At 44.8% G+C, this 14,437-nt stretch overlaps 2 protein-coding genes across 2 annotated transcripts in view; both read right to left on the minus strand.

The window, feature by feature from the left end:
• The window catches only part of PHF19 (PHD finger protein 19), a 39,651-nt gene extending 30,011 nt beyond the window's left edge, over window positions 1-9,640 (minus strand). Inside the window, exon 1 of the mRNA XM_060270246.1 lies at window positions 9,376-9,640. The gene's annotated coding sequence lies outside the window, so the exon portion shown is untranslated. The remainder of the gene's footprint in view (window positions 1-9,375) is intronic.
• The window catches only part of C5 (complement C5), a 187,088-nt gene that overhangs the window by 66,293 nt on the left and 106,358 nt on the right, over window positions 1-14,437 (minus strand). The gene's annotated exons all lie outside the window — the stretch shown is intronic.

Consider the following 14,437-nt stretch of genomic DNA (forward strand, 5'->3'; position numbering starts at 1 on the left):
AACCACAACCCCCTCCAGGAACTCTTTCGGTTCAAAAAGCAGGAGGCCCAGCCAACGAGCACCATTATCTATTTTTATCTCTTTGTTGGCTGCAGATGCCTTTGCTCAGTAGAGACTATGGAATTCAAAAGCCTACAAGATCAGCTGAGCCAACAACATCTAGCAGGTCACTCCCCCAACGTCTGGCAAGCACATGCCTTGCACAATCTGTTGGAGCATGACCCTCTGGTCATGTGTTGCTGCGGGCTGATCAGGATCCAAGGGTTGTGCATGGAACACTCTGCAACAAGGCCTGGGTGTCAGTATATGCCTCACTGAGGTCACACTGGACAGCAGCTCAGAAATGCAGGGCAGCAATGACAAGTCTCAGGGTTACGTATACTCCCAGTCAGTCGACATTACCTCAAGCTGGGACTTTGGTATCAGAAGGCTATCAAATACAGGTGAATAGGATGGTCTTTGGAACTCTGGTGGCTTCAGCTAGGAATTGCATGGTTTATAAAGGGAACCCGGGATAGGAGGCATCATGTAGCCTGACCACTAAAACACAATGATTACTGCAATGCACTCTGTGTGGGGCTGCCCACAATTTTTATTGAACGCAGGCAACTTCTTGGAGCTACAGGCGAGAGCTGAGTGCAGGGTGGGGACCAAAGGGGGACAAAATACCAGTAGGAACATGACATGTTCCCCACCAGAGGTATTACTCCTCCATTAACACTCCACAATACAATGAGCATCAACAAAAGACCCAGAGTAAAATCTGGTGAGGAAGCACAATTCACCCATCCGTCCACAAAACCAGAAAACTGCTCATAATTTTGGGAGTGACCAGTTCTGCGAACATGTCTAATGTGCGATGGCACCACACCCCGGGAAACAGCTTCGAATGGCCAGTTAAATCAGGGTAGCCGAGGGATCTCAAACCCTTAGTGAGTTAGGGACTTTCCTTGCATGCAATGATGAGCTCTGGTGGATTAAACGGACCAGGCCAATTGTGGGTCCAATAGTCAAGAAAGTAGTTTCTGCTTGTGCTGTAGAGGGAAGTGAGGGGCAGATGGGGCTCATCCACCTGGAAGTTAGCCCATCTAGGAGAAGGAAAACTCTGATCCTAACTGTCCACTGCCTTGTGGGATATCTTTGGGAGAAGGCAAGGCTAAACCCCACGCAAATCTGGAGTGGAGTCTCTAAGATGGTTGGATGGCACCTTGTATGCCTCCTTCCACAACTCCTGCAGCCAAGCTGGTGCCAAACGTATTGCTCTGCTTTCATTTGGATCACATCAGGGAGGCTGAGAGAGGGGTCTTCCCATCTGGGGAGCCCAGGACCTCCGTACACACTGCCCAGACTTGTGCCCCAGGGAGGTCACTAATGCAGCAGTTTGACTTCACCCTTGGAGGCGCACTCCATTGTCTCTTGAGACAGATGGATGCTCACAACATTGTATTGTATTCTGCTTTGTTGTATAGATTTATTTAGCCACCTTGGGCGGGTTTCTCAGAGACAAAAAAATGGGTTGTAGCCAATTAAATTCTACTCAAAGTAGACTTAGCAAAATTAATGGACCTAAATGAGTCATGTCCTTCATTTCATTTCAATGTGAGTAGGACTAACATTGGATACAATGGATTATCATTTAATCATTATTAATAGTTTTAATGGATATTATTTAGTTGATCTTCAGTTCATTACTGTGGTTGGGCAAATACACATTATTGTCTTGAAAGAATCTTTGTATGGAAAGGCAGGACATAAACTGGTTTCAAAAAAAATTAAATGAGCTTATTCTTATTAATTTATATACTAAATTATTATTAAATATATTTAATATTTATTAAATATATTTAATATTTATATATGTGGGCTGTATCAAACTAAATCCTGCTCAGATTAGACCCACTGAAATTAGTGGACCTAAATTTCTCATGCCTATTTTGAATTGCTCTATTCCTCATTGTCTAAACTGGAACATAGCCTACATAAGATATAGCACCATCTATGTACATGGTGAAAAATTGATGCTTTGGATTTATGGTGGTGGAGGAGACTCTTGAGAGTCCCATGGACTGCTAGAAGATCAAACCTATCCATTCTGAAGGAAATCAGCCCTGAGTGCTCACTGGAAGGATAGATCTTGAAGCTGGCCACCTCATGAGAAGAGAAGACTCCCTGGAAAAGACCCTGATGCTGGGAAAGATTGAGGGCACAAGGAGAAGGGGACGACAGAGGACGAGATGGTTGGACAGTGTTCTCGAAGCTACGAACATGAGTTTGACCAAGCTGCGGGAGGCAGTGGAAGACAGGAGTGCCTGGCGTGCTCTGGTCCATGGGGTCATGAAGAGTCGGACACGACTAAATGACTAAACAACATGTACATGGTGCTTTACAAAGAACAGATTCAAGATGTTTATGCCAGCATTCCGAAATTAGCCAGGCACCAGTCAATTTTGCAACTGGATGGAGATGTCTGGGTGCCATCCATCGGTGCCTAGCATCTCCACCTGCCTGGCTGCAGTCAGGGGGTCTGCTGGGCACCACAGCAGCAAAAAATGAGTGCCGTTTGCTGCCACGCTACTCTGCAGACCAACTGATTCACCTGACAGCAAAGAAAAAAATATTAATTTTTTTGTTGCCGTACTGCCAGGCAAATTACAGCGCGGCATTAAAAAAAAAAAAGGTTGCCTAGACATTTTGTTTTGGGGCCCACAAACAAGGTCCCAGGAGCCACACGGCTCCTTGGTTTCTTTCCTATCCCAATTTCTAATGCTGGTTTCTGCCCCTAGGGAGCTTACAATTAAGGAAGACATCAGAGGAAGGAGGGGGAATGGGGAGTAAGATAAACAGGAGAACATATGATTGTTTCAGGAACTAATTGTCTGATTGGGTGTAAGGCAACTTCCTAAGGAAGTTTCTTTGGACAGCTGTTCCTTAACTTTATTTTGCTGGCTGAGGAAGCCAGCGCCAATTAGCAGCAGGTTACAGCAGGCGCAGTCTGTTGCTTGTTAAATCAGTGCTGGAGATTGAGGCGGGTCAGGTTCCAAGGAAGCTCATTCTGTGTTCAGTTCCAAACTATGAGAAACCGCCTCTGGTTTTCCAAGAAAAAGGTCTGGAGTTCATTGGATTTGCTTCTCCAGCCTCACAATTACGCAATGCACAAACCCCGGAGGGACTCCAAATCTCCTTAAACAAACATACAATCACCACCCATCTTTACCAGGAAGCCTTTGGCACAATACTGTATTGCCCACATGTCGTTAACTGCTCTTGATTTCAATATTGATCCTATTGTCAGCTTGAGCCCCACAAGGGGTGCATGCTACCACTCTATAAACAGTCATGGCTCCCCACTCCCAGAAAGAATTCTGGGTCCTATGGTTTGTTAAGGGTGCTTAAAGCTGCTATCAGACCCCCGCTTCATAGAGTTCCCTGTACAGAAGAGGGACTGGTTGTTAAAGCAAAGCCCTCTGAGAATTTCATCTCTATGAGGGGAATTGGGGGGGGGGTCCTGTTTCCAGCTCCCGCCTCCCAGCACCCTTAACAAACTACAGCCCTCAAAATTCTTATGGGGAAGCTATGGTGTTTTGCAGTGGTATCATAGCACTTTAAATAGGAAACGATATACATATGATAGCCACATTCAAATATCTCAAGGGCTGGTCCCATGGAAGATGGAGAAAGCTTATTTTCTCCTGCTCTGATACCAATGCATTCAAGTTACAAGACAGGAGAGTCCAACTAAAAATGAGGAAGAACTTTCTTTTCTTTTTCCCTCACAATATTTTATTAAAGCTTTTTCATAATGCAATACAATAAACTAATCTAATTAAAAACAAAAACAGAGAAAGAAAAAGAAAACTCTCAAGGGTAGTTCTTCACCCTTTGCTCACAAAGAAAGGGGTGGACCTCACCTCCCGCCTCTCACCTGGGAGGTCTTCCCTTCCCTGCCTCTCACTCAGGGTCTTCACCAACCATTCATTACCTTCGAAAACATCACAAAAACTTTCAGACTCTCTCCAGAGGTGGTGGACTCTACCTTCCTTGGGTGTTTCTAAGCAGAGGCTGAATGGCCACCTGTCATGGATGTTTTATCTGAGATTCCTGCCTTGCACGGGGTTGAACTAGATGACCCTCACGGTCCCTTTCTAATTCTACAATTCTATGATTCTAAGAAATGTATGGTGTGAACATGATATTACTTAAGTTCATTAAGTTCTTTTGGTTTACTCTAGGTAAAACTTAGCTGGCTGCAAACCATCATAACTAGAAGAGATGCTTGTTCCTCTCCAGAGTTTACGCTGCTTCCATTTCCCTCTTCTCTCTCTGTCATCCCCCCCCCCACACACACCCTTGGTCACATTTTACACTGCAAGATCCTCAGGACAGGGACCTGTCAACCAGAGCTTTTGCCAAAGGGCTCTGCACATGGGTGACACTAGAAAAATAAATAATGGTTCTTGAGAGCAATAGTAATGATCAGTAGCCCATGACATGGATGGGCACCACTGCTCATCTGACCTCCAAGCAGTTGCTTTGATGCTGCCTACCAGGAGGAAGCAGGGAGGAAGTGGTGAGGTTGGCGCAGTGCAAATGCACCGAAAAAGCCATTCAGGTACTCCTGCCAACGCATTTGCACCCCTCTGACCTCACTGCCCCTCCCTCTCCCAGTAAGCAGCAGCCTCCTTCCTGCAACTCCTGGTGCCAAACATCTTGTTCTGCTTTGGCCCATATCACATTATTATTATTATTATTATTATTATTATTATTATTATTATTATTATTATTATTTCATTTCCCATTTGACACATTACATCCATACAAGCTTTGCCTTAGTTTTATATAGACTTCCCAACTTATCTTCCATTGACACTCTATTTCAAATTTTTAGTTTGCTACAACTCCTTACATTTTTTCTTTCCCCCCCCTTTATTATTTCCCTTTTCTTTTCTTTTGTCTTGTCTATTGCTGCTCATAGGCTTATCCTACTTGCCAGTTAACCTTGATACTACTCTAAAGTATTCTTCAAAAAGCTCCCATTCGCCTCATTCTCTTTTCATCACAATTTCTTATTTTGGTTGTCAAACTTGCTAACTCAACAAACTCTATCAAATTCTGCAACCATTGATCCTTTGTTGGAACAATAATTTCTTTCCAATTTTTTTGCATAAGTTTTCCTTGTAGCCACATTTGCATATAAAAATAGGTTCCTTGTTTTCTTAGGTATATCTTCCCCTGTTATTGCCCGCAAGAAGGCTTCTGGTCTTTTAGGGAAGGTGAATTTAAGGTGAGTTCCTCAATATATCATTTCCCAACCCCCAATCCCCATACAGTACTTACATTGCCATCACATATGATATTGAGAGCCTTCTTTTTCTAAACATTTCCAATATGCATTGGATCTTCTCTTATGCATTTTGGCATGTTTACTTGGCATCAGATACCATCTATATACCATTTTGAAGATGTTCTCTTGAATTGCATAGCAGGCCGAAAATATTACTGGCCCATTCCATAATTTTTTGCATGCCAAAAGTTCAGTGTTATATCCAATAACTGATGCCCAGTGTATCATCGTCACTTTCACTTATTCATCTTTAGGTTCCCATTCAGGTAGAGTTCTGTATACTTTAATTTTTTGTTATTTCCCAATATTATTTTCTCAAATTCCAATCCACCTTCTACAAATCCTTTTTCCTTGCCTGTTCTAAACATCTCATTTATTTGGAAATACTGGAATCAATATGTGACTAGTCTAATCACTTCTTCTCTTTTTTAAAGTCTTACAGAGTTATAATTCAAGAAGGTCTTTATACGTTCCTCTGTTTTCCTCCATGTTCAATTTTTTTACCACAACTGCCTCCATTGGAGATATCAACATGGGGTCTTCCTTTCTTAACATCTCTCCGTATTTTGCTCAAACATTGTACACACTCCTCCTGTTCACATGATTTAAAAAACTCTTATGCACTTTGGTCTTATTATAATACAAATAGCTATGCCACCCAAACCTTAGGTCCAATCCATGTCAAGAGTTCCTGCATCCTTTAATTCTACCCACTCCTTCATCTACACTAAGCATACAGCCTCAAAGTACAGTCTCAAATCAGTAAGTGAGAAACCCCCTCTATTCCTCTCATCTATTAGTAAAGGTAAAGGTACCCCTGACCGTTAGGTCCAGTCACGGACGACTCTGGGGTGGGGGCGCTCATCTCGCTTTACTGGCCAAGGGAGCCAGTGTACAGCTTCCGGGTCATGTGGCCAGCATGACTAAGCCACTTCTGGTGAAGCAGAGCAGCACATGGAAACGCCGTTTACCTTCCCGCTGGGAAGGTATCTACTTGCACTTTTTGGTGTGCTTTCGAACTGCTAGGTTGGCAGGAGCTGGGACTGAGCAATGGGAGCTCACCCCGTCACAGGGATTTGAACCGCCGACCTTCTGATCGGCAAGCCCTAGGCCAGGCATCCCCAAACTGCGGCCCTCCAGATGTTTTGGCCTACAACTCCCATGATCCCTAGCTAACAGGACCAGTTGTCAGGGATGATGGGAATTGTAGTCCAAAACATCTGGAGGGCCGAAGTTTGGGGATGCCTGCCCTAGGCTCTGTGGTTTAGACCACAGCACCACCCATACCTATTAATATTTTATACTTAATCCTTGGCGTTCTGTCTTGCCATATAAAAATTGGAAAGTCCTTTTTCCATTGTTTAATTTGGACCACATCAGTGAGGCCAAGAGGGAGGTCTTGTCACTTGGGCAGCCCAGGACCTCCATCCACACTGCCTAGGCTTCCACCCTGAGGTCACTTTGGGTTGCTAATGCAGCGGTGTGCCTCAGAGGCACACTCCATTGTCTCTTGAGACAGACAGGTGCCAACAATAACCCCACCTTTCCTCTGGGAAAAAAGGTCCTTTTTTGTCTACAGGATGAGGTAGAAATGCCACACGGGGGGGGGGGACACCCAAAGGAAGTTACAAAACACCAACACCACACATGCCTGTAACACAGCAATCTGCTACTACTTGCCTCAATGTCCAGCAGCAGCAGGAACCCAAATCACTTAACCCTGCCTTCTGTGTCTTGGAAAGACTGTCAAATATCCCAGCACTTCAGGGTGCCAAGCAGTGGTGCCATCTTTCTAGGACTTGGGGGCAGATGTCCAAAGTTCTTCTTAGCAGAAGGTCTGGACTGCAGTGCAGATGAGCCTGTCAGGGCAAGCAGGGCACATCCCCACCAACCTCAGAAAGCCCCCACCTGCCTGCCTTCTTACTTGCAATCAGTTCTGGGAGTGGCCTGCCTGCCAGCTTCTCTGCCTCCTTAGTCTCAGTGTTTCCCTTGTAGAAGTCAGCCTGGAGGAGGATGGCAGGGGACTAGACCAGAATTAGTTGGCTCTGCCTCTCATTGGCTCTGGCTCTCTGCCTTCTGACCAACCAGGTGCCACCACTGGATTGTGGTGAATGAAACAACCTGTTCCATTGAATGGGGTGCAGGTGGGGGTGGGGGTGACCATTTGGCATGGTGGTCAGAATTTTTAAACAATCCAGGTGGATTTCACACACTCAAGACACACATCAGCGGTAGCATTTTCATTTTAGCCTCCATGCTTTACCTGAACATAATAATGTAAGGGCAGCAGCCCTGCTGGATCAGACAAATCTAGTCTAGTTCAGCATCCTATTTTCACAGTGGTCAACCAGATGCTTGCAGGAGACCAGCGAGCAGGATTTGAGCACAAGAACGCCCTACCCTCCTGCATTTTCCAGCAACTGGAATTCAGAAGCATTGCTGCCTCCATCCATATCAGTCTCTACAGCCACAGCAGCAGCTATAACTCTCCAAAGGCTTGACTTCACCCCTGAAAATGCATTCCACCACTGTCTCCTGAAGCAGGCACATGCCAACAATACACACACAGAGAGAGAGAGACAGAGAGAGAGAGAGAGAGTATATATATTGTAAGAGTCACACCTGTAGCACCATATGCTTTTGGCTCTGGCCCTGCCCACCAGAGGCATGCATTTCCTAGAAGATTGTCCATGGGGGGAATACAGTACAGCCTTTGAGTGAGAGTCCCTGTCCCTGGTATACTGTTCCTGAAGATGGAGGTTCCACTGAGCTCTAATACTATCGGATAAACCTATCCTACCAGTGAATGTTCAGTTCTACAAGAGTTCTACAAGCCCCTTGCCAATTTCCTCCCTCCTCTTTGAGGAACTATCGAGGCTGTGTGTCCTCTCTCTGCTCAGAATAATCCAGGAGGCATCACTGGGGGGGGGGGGGGCTCTCTCACTGTAACCAAAGAGAGTAAATCTCCCGCGTGTAGTTGACTAAGAGCCGGCTACTCACCGAGCTCTGATTGGCTGATTCAAAAAAAGACCCGTGCAAAAAAATTTTTTTTAAAGAAAATCCATTTTTGTGTGTGTGTGTGTGTGTGTTAACAACACACCGTCTGTCTATTCAAACAGAAAGAAGTCAAAGGATGCGGTTAATATAAAAAGCGTCGCGCGCGCAGGGTATCTCCGCAACTAAGCGTCCCCTCTTTCTTATTCATCATATTTACTGAAGTTTGCAACCAACTGTCAATGAAGTATCTGCACAGTCAGGCGCGTGCACAACCTCCCCCCCCCCTTTGCGGAATCCCATTTTTTATCAGTGTTGCGGCAGCCCTACTCGGAGTAGGCCCATTGAAACTGGTGGGCATGACTCACACCGGCCCATATTCATTCTAGTGGGTCTGCTCTCGAGTAGAATCCAGCTGGTTACAGCCGACAGCACGAGACTTTTAGTTCCCAAAGGGATACAGAAGTGGTTACACTTTCATTTTTGATAGCAAAACAGACAGCTTTCTTCCTCTCCGCCCCCACCAACCCGGTACCCTCAGGCGGCTCGATCTTCTGCCTCTTAATTCGGCAGTAACCCGCACCACGTTCAACTTAAGCGTGCAGAGGGACACCTTTGCTTTGCAAGGGACAGAGTGCGTGGGCTTGCAAGCGCAATGTGGTTGCGATCCCGAACACACGTTTTACTCGGAAGTAAAGCATCTCTCGCCGAGTTCAATAAGTGACTTACTCCCTAAGCGAGGATCCATAGCCTAAATATTCACAAATGTAACGACCTTGTACCGGTTCATTATTTTTATTTTATTTTTTAATGAACATGCAAGCTTCGTGCCTTAGGTTTTGTAAAATCCTGTAATGCCCGGCAAAAAAAGTTTTAAAAAGAAATAGATAGAAAACTCTGCAACTCTTTCTTCTAAAGCTAAGGCACGCCGCCACCAAAGTTTCTCCGCAAATCCGCTCGCTTGGAGACCTGCCGGATACCCCTTTCTCTGCTACGCACCCCCGCACCCCCTCGCGCCGCCGCCAAATACAAAATCTTACCGGTTTGCTGTATCAATAAAGTTTTCTTTTTTTTAGTTCCACTCCTGCTCCATTGGAAAGAAGAAAATGCCAAAAGTACGGGGGGGAGTGTGCGCAGGAAACGCACTAAAGTGCAGATCGGACTCACGAGTCCCGCAACGGGGCTCTCAGAGCGGGTTCCCCGCTGCACCCCGTGTCACTCCCCAGAAGGTTCAGAAAGGTGTCTGTTCCTCCTCAGGCAGCTGTTGCAGACTGAAGATGCTGAGGATGTGAGGCGCCATCTTCTTTTTTTTCCTCTCTCCTTTTTTCCCGCGAATTATTTACGTTTTGCTTATGCAATTAGCGCAGGCTGCTTCCTCACTCCCCGCCCATCCGGACCGCCCCCGGCTCCTCCTCTGGGCTCCATCCCGCCGGTAGCACGGCCCTCGCTTCGACTGCGCGAAGGGGGGGGGATACGTTGTCACCCTCCCACCCACCCCCCGCACCACCACCACTCCAAAAAGGAAAAAGGGGGGGAAACACTGAGGAAAGAGAGAGAAATTTGTCTGTGTATACATAACACGATACAGTATAGGACCAGGGTTGGGAATCCATACTCAGCCAGGGCTGTTTACTTGCCTGTCAGTTTCACCTACCTCACAGGGTTGTTGTGACTGTGAGGATTAAATGGGGAGGGGGAGAGAACCATGAACACCACCTCGAACTCCTTGAAGGAGTGGTGGGGTAGAAATGCGATAATAAAAGCATGAGTCCCTATGCTCATGCAGTGTAACTCCAAATTCCACGCTGCCAAGAATAAACTGAAGTGAGCCGCTGCCTACAGCATGCCATGAGTTTGAACTCCTGAACTCACGTGTCAAGCCCACTTCACCCCACTACGCCCTGTTACGCCCCCGCCCCCTTCTGGCCACTTCTAGGTTGCGGCGATGCACACGTGCAGTCACATGTCAACTCGGATGTGTGTAAATTGGTGGTTGTCTCTGTGCCTAATATAAGGGGCTTGACAATGAGTCAACATAAAGGGATTTTCCATGCCGTTACAACCGCAAACAGATTGATACTGATTCATTGATCAAAGGGGGCCATAAAAATATGCCCCCCTTTGATAAATGGATAGACAATGTGACAACTCTTGCAACATATGAACAGATCACTTTCAGGCGAAGATTCGTATGGACAAATATAATGATATTTGGAATGAAATCATAGTAACTCATGAACTGATGAGGGGAATAAGAAGCTTATCTCCTTACATATATACTATTTTGTACTGTACTTTAACCTTAATTCCATTTTATTATCCTTTTGTTATTGTTGTTTTCCTCTGCTTTCTGTTGCTTTTTAAGTATTTACTCCCCCTCCCCCTTCCTTTTATTTATTTCATTTACCTTAATTTACTGTCAAACTTTCAAAAAAAATTTAAGGTAACCCCATCTTGAGAATGTTGAAATGCCTGAAAAATAGGATATAGGGTTTGGGCAACAAATATCACAACTGGAAAGAGACTTGTTCGGATGCAATGTAAAAGTGTTGTCTAAAATGTATAAGATATTATTGGAATGGGAGACAAAGGATAAGCAAGTAAAATCCTCAATGATACAGTGGGCAATAGGTATCGGTCATAATATAGACATGGAAGCATGGAAACAATTGTGGGATATGGATACAAAATTTGGAGTATGTTTTGGTCTAAGAGAAAACGATATGAAAATATAGTAAGTTGGCAAAAATGTATAAATCTAAATCAAATAAGTGTTGGAAATGTAAAGAGAAAGAAGGTTCTTTTTTATCATATGTGGTAGTGTTGTAGTAAGGTTAAAGCTTACTGAGAAATTATATATAATGAATTTTAAAAGATATTTAAAATAACTTTTGTAAAAAAAAAAACAGAAGCTTTTCTTTTGGGAATTATAGGGACAGAACTACCTAAACTGTATAGAAACTTATTCATGTATGCTACTACAGCGGCAAGAATTTCACTTGCCCCAAAATGGAAAGAAGCAGAAGTCCCAGCAAAGGAAGAAAAGATACAAAAACTTATGGAATACCGGTATGCAGAAATGGCGAAACTTACCGGAAGAATAAGAAATCAAGACAACATTTTTTTCCATAAAATAATGGAAATGGTTTATTGAATATTTACAGATAAATTGTAAACAGATAAGAACATTGGCAGGATTGTTTTAATAACCTGCAGTTTTATAAGAGTATATATTTGAAGATGAATAAATGAGCAAATTAAGTTAATTTGGATATGCAGAAGATATTAAAAATAAATTTAAGGAACCGCAGAAAGAGGGGGAAGGAAGTTCATTTTTGAAATGTTAAAATGGTTGTAAAATTAGTGAAATTTATAAATCTGAAAAGCATAAATAATATTTTAAGAAGAGAGAATGTTGAAATGTCTAATACATAAAATATCTAATACATAAAATAAAATGGGTTCCCAGACTGATAGAGCAGTGGTTCCCAATTAGCCAAGCCATGGACCCCCTACTTTTGAACTCTATGGAACTTAACTGTGCAAAGCATTTTTTTGAAGAAAATGTGGGGTAGTCTCTAATAAGCAAAGGATTTTAGGTATACTATATAAAAAAACAGACCATAAAATTTGTGAAAAATCCACACAAAAATGGCAAAGGTTTAGTTAGTGGGGCAGACAAGTTTAATTTTATTAAACTTACCTTTGAGGGTTCCAGAAAAATGTCTACTTCTGCTTCATTGACTATGCAAAAGCCTTTGACTGTGTCGACCACAGCAAACTATGGCAAGTTCTTAAAGAAATGGGAGTGCCTGATCACCTCATCTGTCTCCTGAGAAATCTCTATGTGGGACAAGAAGCTACAGTTAGAACTGGATATGGAACAACTGATTGGTTCAAAATTGGGAAAGGAGTACGACAAGGTTGTATATTGTCTCCCTGCTTATTTAACTTATATGCAGAATTCATCATGCGAAAGGCTGGACTAGATGAATCCCAAGCCGGAATTAAGATTGCCGGAAGAAATATCAACAACCTCAAATATGCAGATGACACAACCTTGATGGCAGAAAGCAAGGAGGAATTAAAGAACCTTTTAATGAGGGTGAAAGAGGAGAGCGCAAAATATGGTCTGAAGCTCAACATCAAAAAAACCAAGATCATGGCCACTGGTCCCATCACCTCCTGGCAAATAGAAGGGGAAGAAATGGAGGCAGTGAGAGATTTTACTTTCTTGGGCTCCTTGATCACTGCAGATGGTGACAGCAGTCACGAAATTAAAAGACGCCTGCTTCTTGGGAGAAAAGCAATGACAAACCTAGACAGCATCTTAAAAAGCAGAGACATCACCTTGCCGACAAAGGTCCGTATAGTTAAAGCTATGGTTTTCCCAGTAGTGATGTATGGAAGTGAGAGCTGGACCATAAAGAAGGCTGATCGCCGAAGAATTGATGCTTTTGAATTATGGTGCTGGAGGAGACTCTTGAGAGTCCCATGGACTGCAAGAAGATCAAACCTATCCATTCTTAAGGAAATCAGCCCTGAGTGCTCCCTGGAAGGACAGATCGTGAAGCTGAGGCTCCAATACTTTGGCCACCTCATGAGAAGAGAAGAATCCTTGGAAAAGACCCTGATGTTGGGAAAGATTGAGGGCACTAGGAGAAGGGGACGTCAGAGGACGAGATGGTTGGACAGTGTTCTTGAAGCTACGAACATGAGTTTGACCAAACTGCGGGAGGCAGTGGAAGACAGGAGTGCCTGGTGTGCTCTGGTCCATGGGGTCACGAAGAGTCGGACACGACTAAACGACTAAACAACAACAACACCTTTGAGGGTGGCACGATGGAGCCCAAGATGGCACAGAAGCCCCTGAAAGTGCAGCGCACCACTCACAAAAGCAGCGCAGGGCTGGGTTCACAGTGTGCCGAAGCTACTGTGCCCTGCCCCCATGGCTCAGTGCCCACGCAGCCCCCCCCCAGGTGCCAGTGGGGCTTGTTAACGCACTGCTCTACATTCTTTGAAAAATGATTTCAATGAACCAGCACAAGTCACATCAACAAGTCCACAGATAGAGTTGTTAGTTGTACAACACCACATTCAAAAGGATTCCTTATCCATTAATTTTCAGGATTTGCTGCAGGAAAATAATCTCTGAAGCTAGTCGCTAAATCACACAGGTGCTCAGTGATGCAATGTTTTACTTCTGGTAGCAATTATTTGTCATTGGCCTCCATAAATGTCTCCAGTGTTGGGATGTTAGTGAGGCTGCCACCTTCTACTTGGCTTGCCCATAACCAGTGCTTTTTTTCTGTGGGGATGCAGGGGTACGCAGCATACCCCTAAACATTTTGTGAATCTAAGTTTGGCCTCATTGTGGGGCAGTATTTCAATGAGTAGGAAAATGAGAGTACAGTCGTACCTCAGGTTGCGAACACCTCGGGTTACGAACAACTCGGGTTACGAACTGCGCAAACCCAGGAAGTATTATCACCCCGCGCGCAGGGCCGGCCCAACGTGCAGGCTGGGTGGTGCAGGGCACCATGGCTTCGGCCCGCCAGGAGGGCGCCGCGAGCTGCGCCCACCCGCTGGCTGTCCGGTCCGCCGCACAGCTGCGCCTGCCCGCCCGCCTGCCACGCAGCAGCGTCTGTTGCACCCGCGCTGCGCACGGCGCCCACCCACCCACCGCGCTGGGAAACGTGGTGGGAGGGCGCCGGAACGGGGCGGGAGGGCGCCGGAGGGATCCGGCGGGCGCCGGAGGGATGCACAAAGCGTGAAAATAGCGCTTTGCGCATGCACAAAATGGCGATTTCGGGTTACTGTACCCCTAAACATTTTTTTTGAAAAAAGCACTGCCCATAACCATAATTTTTAAATCACTGCCTCAATCCTATCTTTAATGTAAAAAATGTTCACATCACTACCTTGAAGGCTTGTGTTGAGAATGTTCAAGTATGTGAAAATGTCTGCTAAGTAGGCTACCATACACAAACCCACACAGTTGTTCAACTGGTCACATGGAAATTTTGAATCCATCAGAAAAAGGCGTGCTTCATCATGTGACTCAAAGAATTGCTTCCATATTTTCTCCCTTGACAGCCAATG

Source organism: Zootoca vivipara, chromosome Z (assembly GCF_963506605.1).
Source record: "Zootoca vivipara chromosome Z, rZooViv1.1, whole genome shotgun sequence".
Taxonomy (NCBI): Eukaryota; Metazoa; Chordata; class Lepidosauria; order Squamata; family Lacertidae; genus Zootoca; species Zootoca vivipara.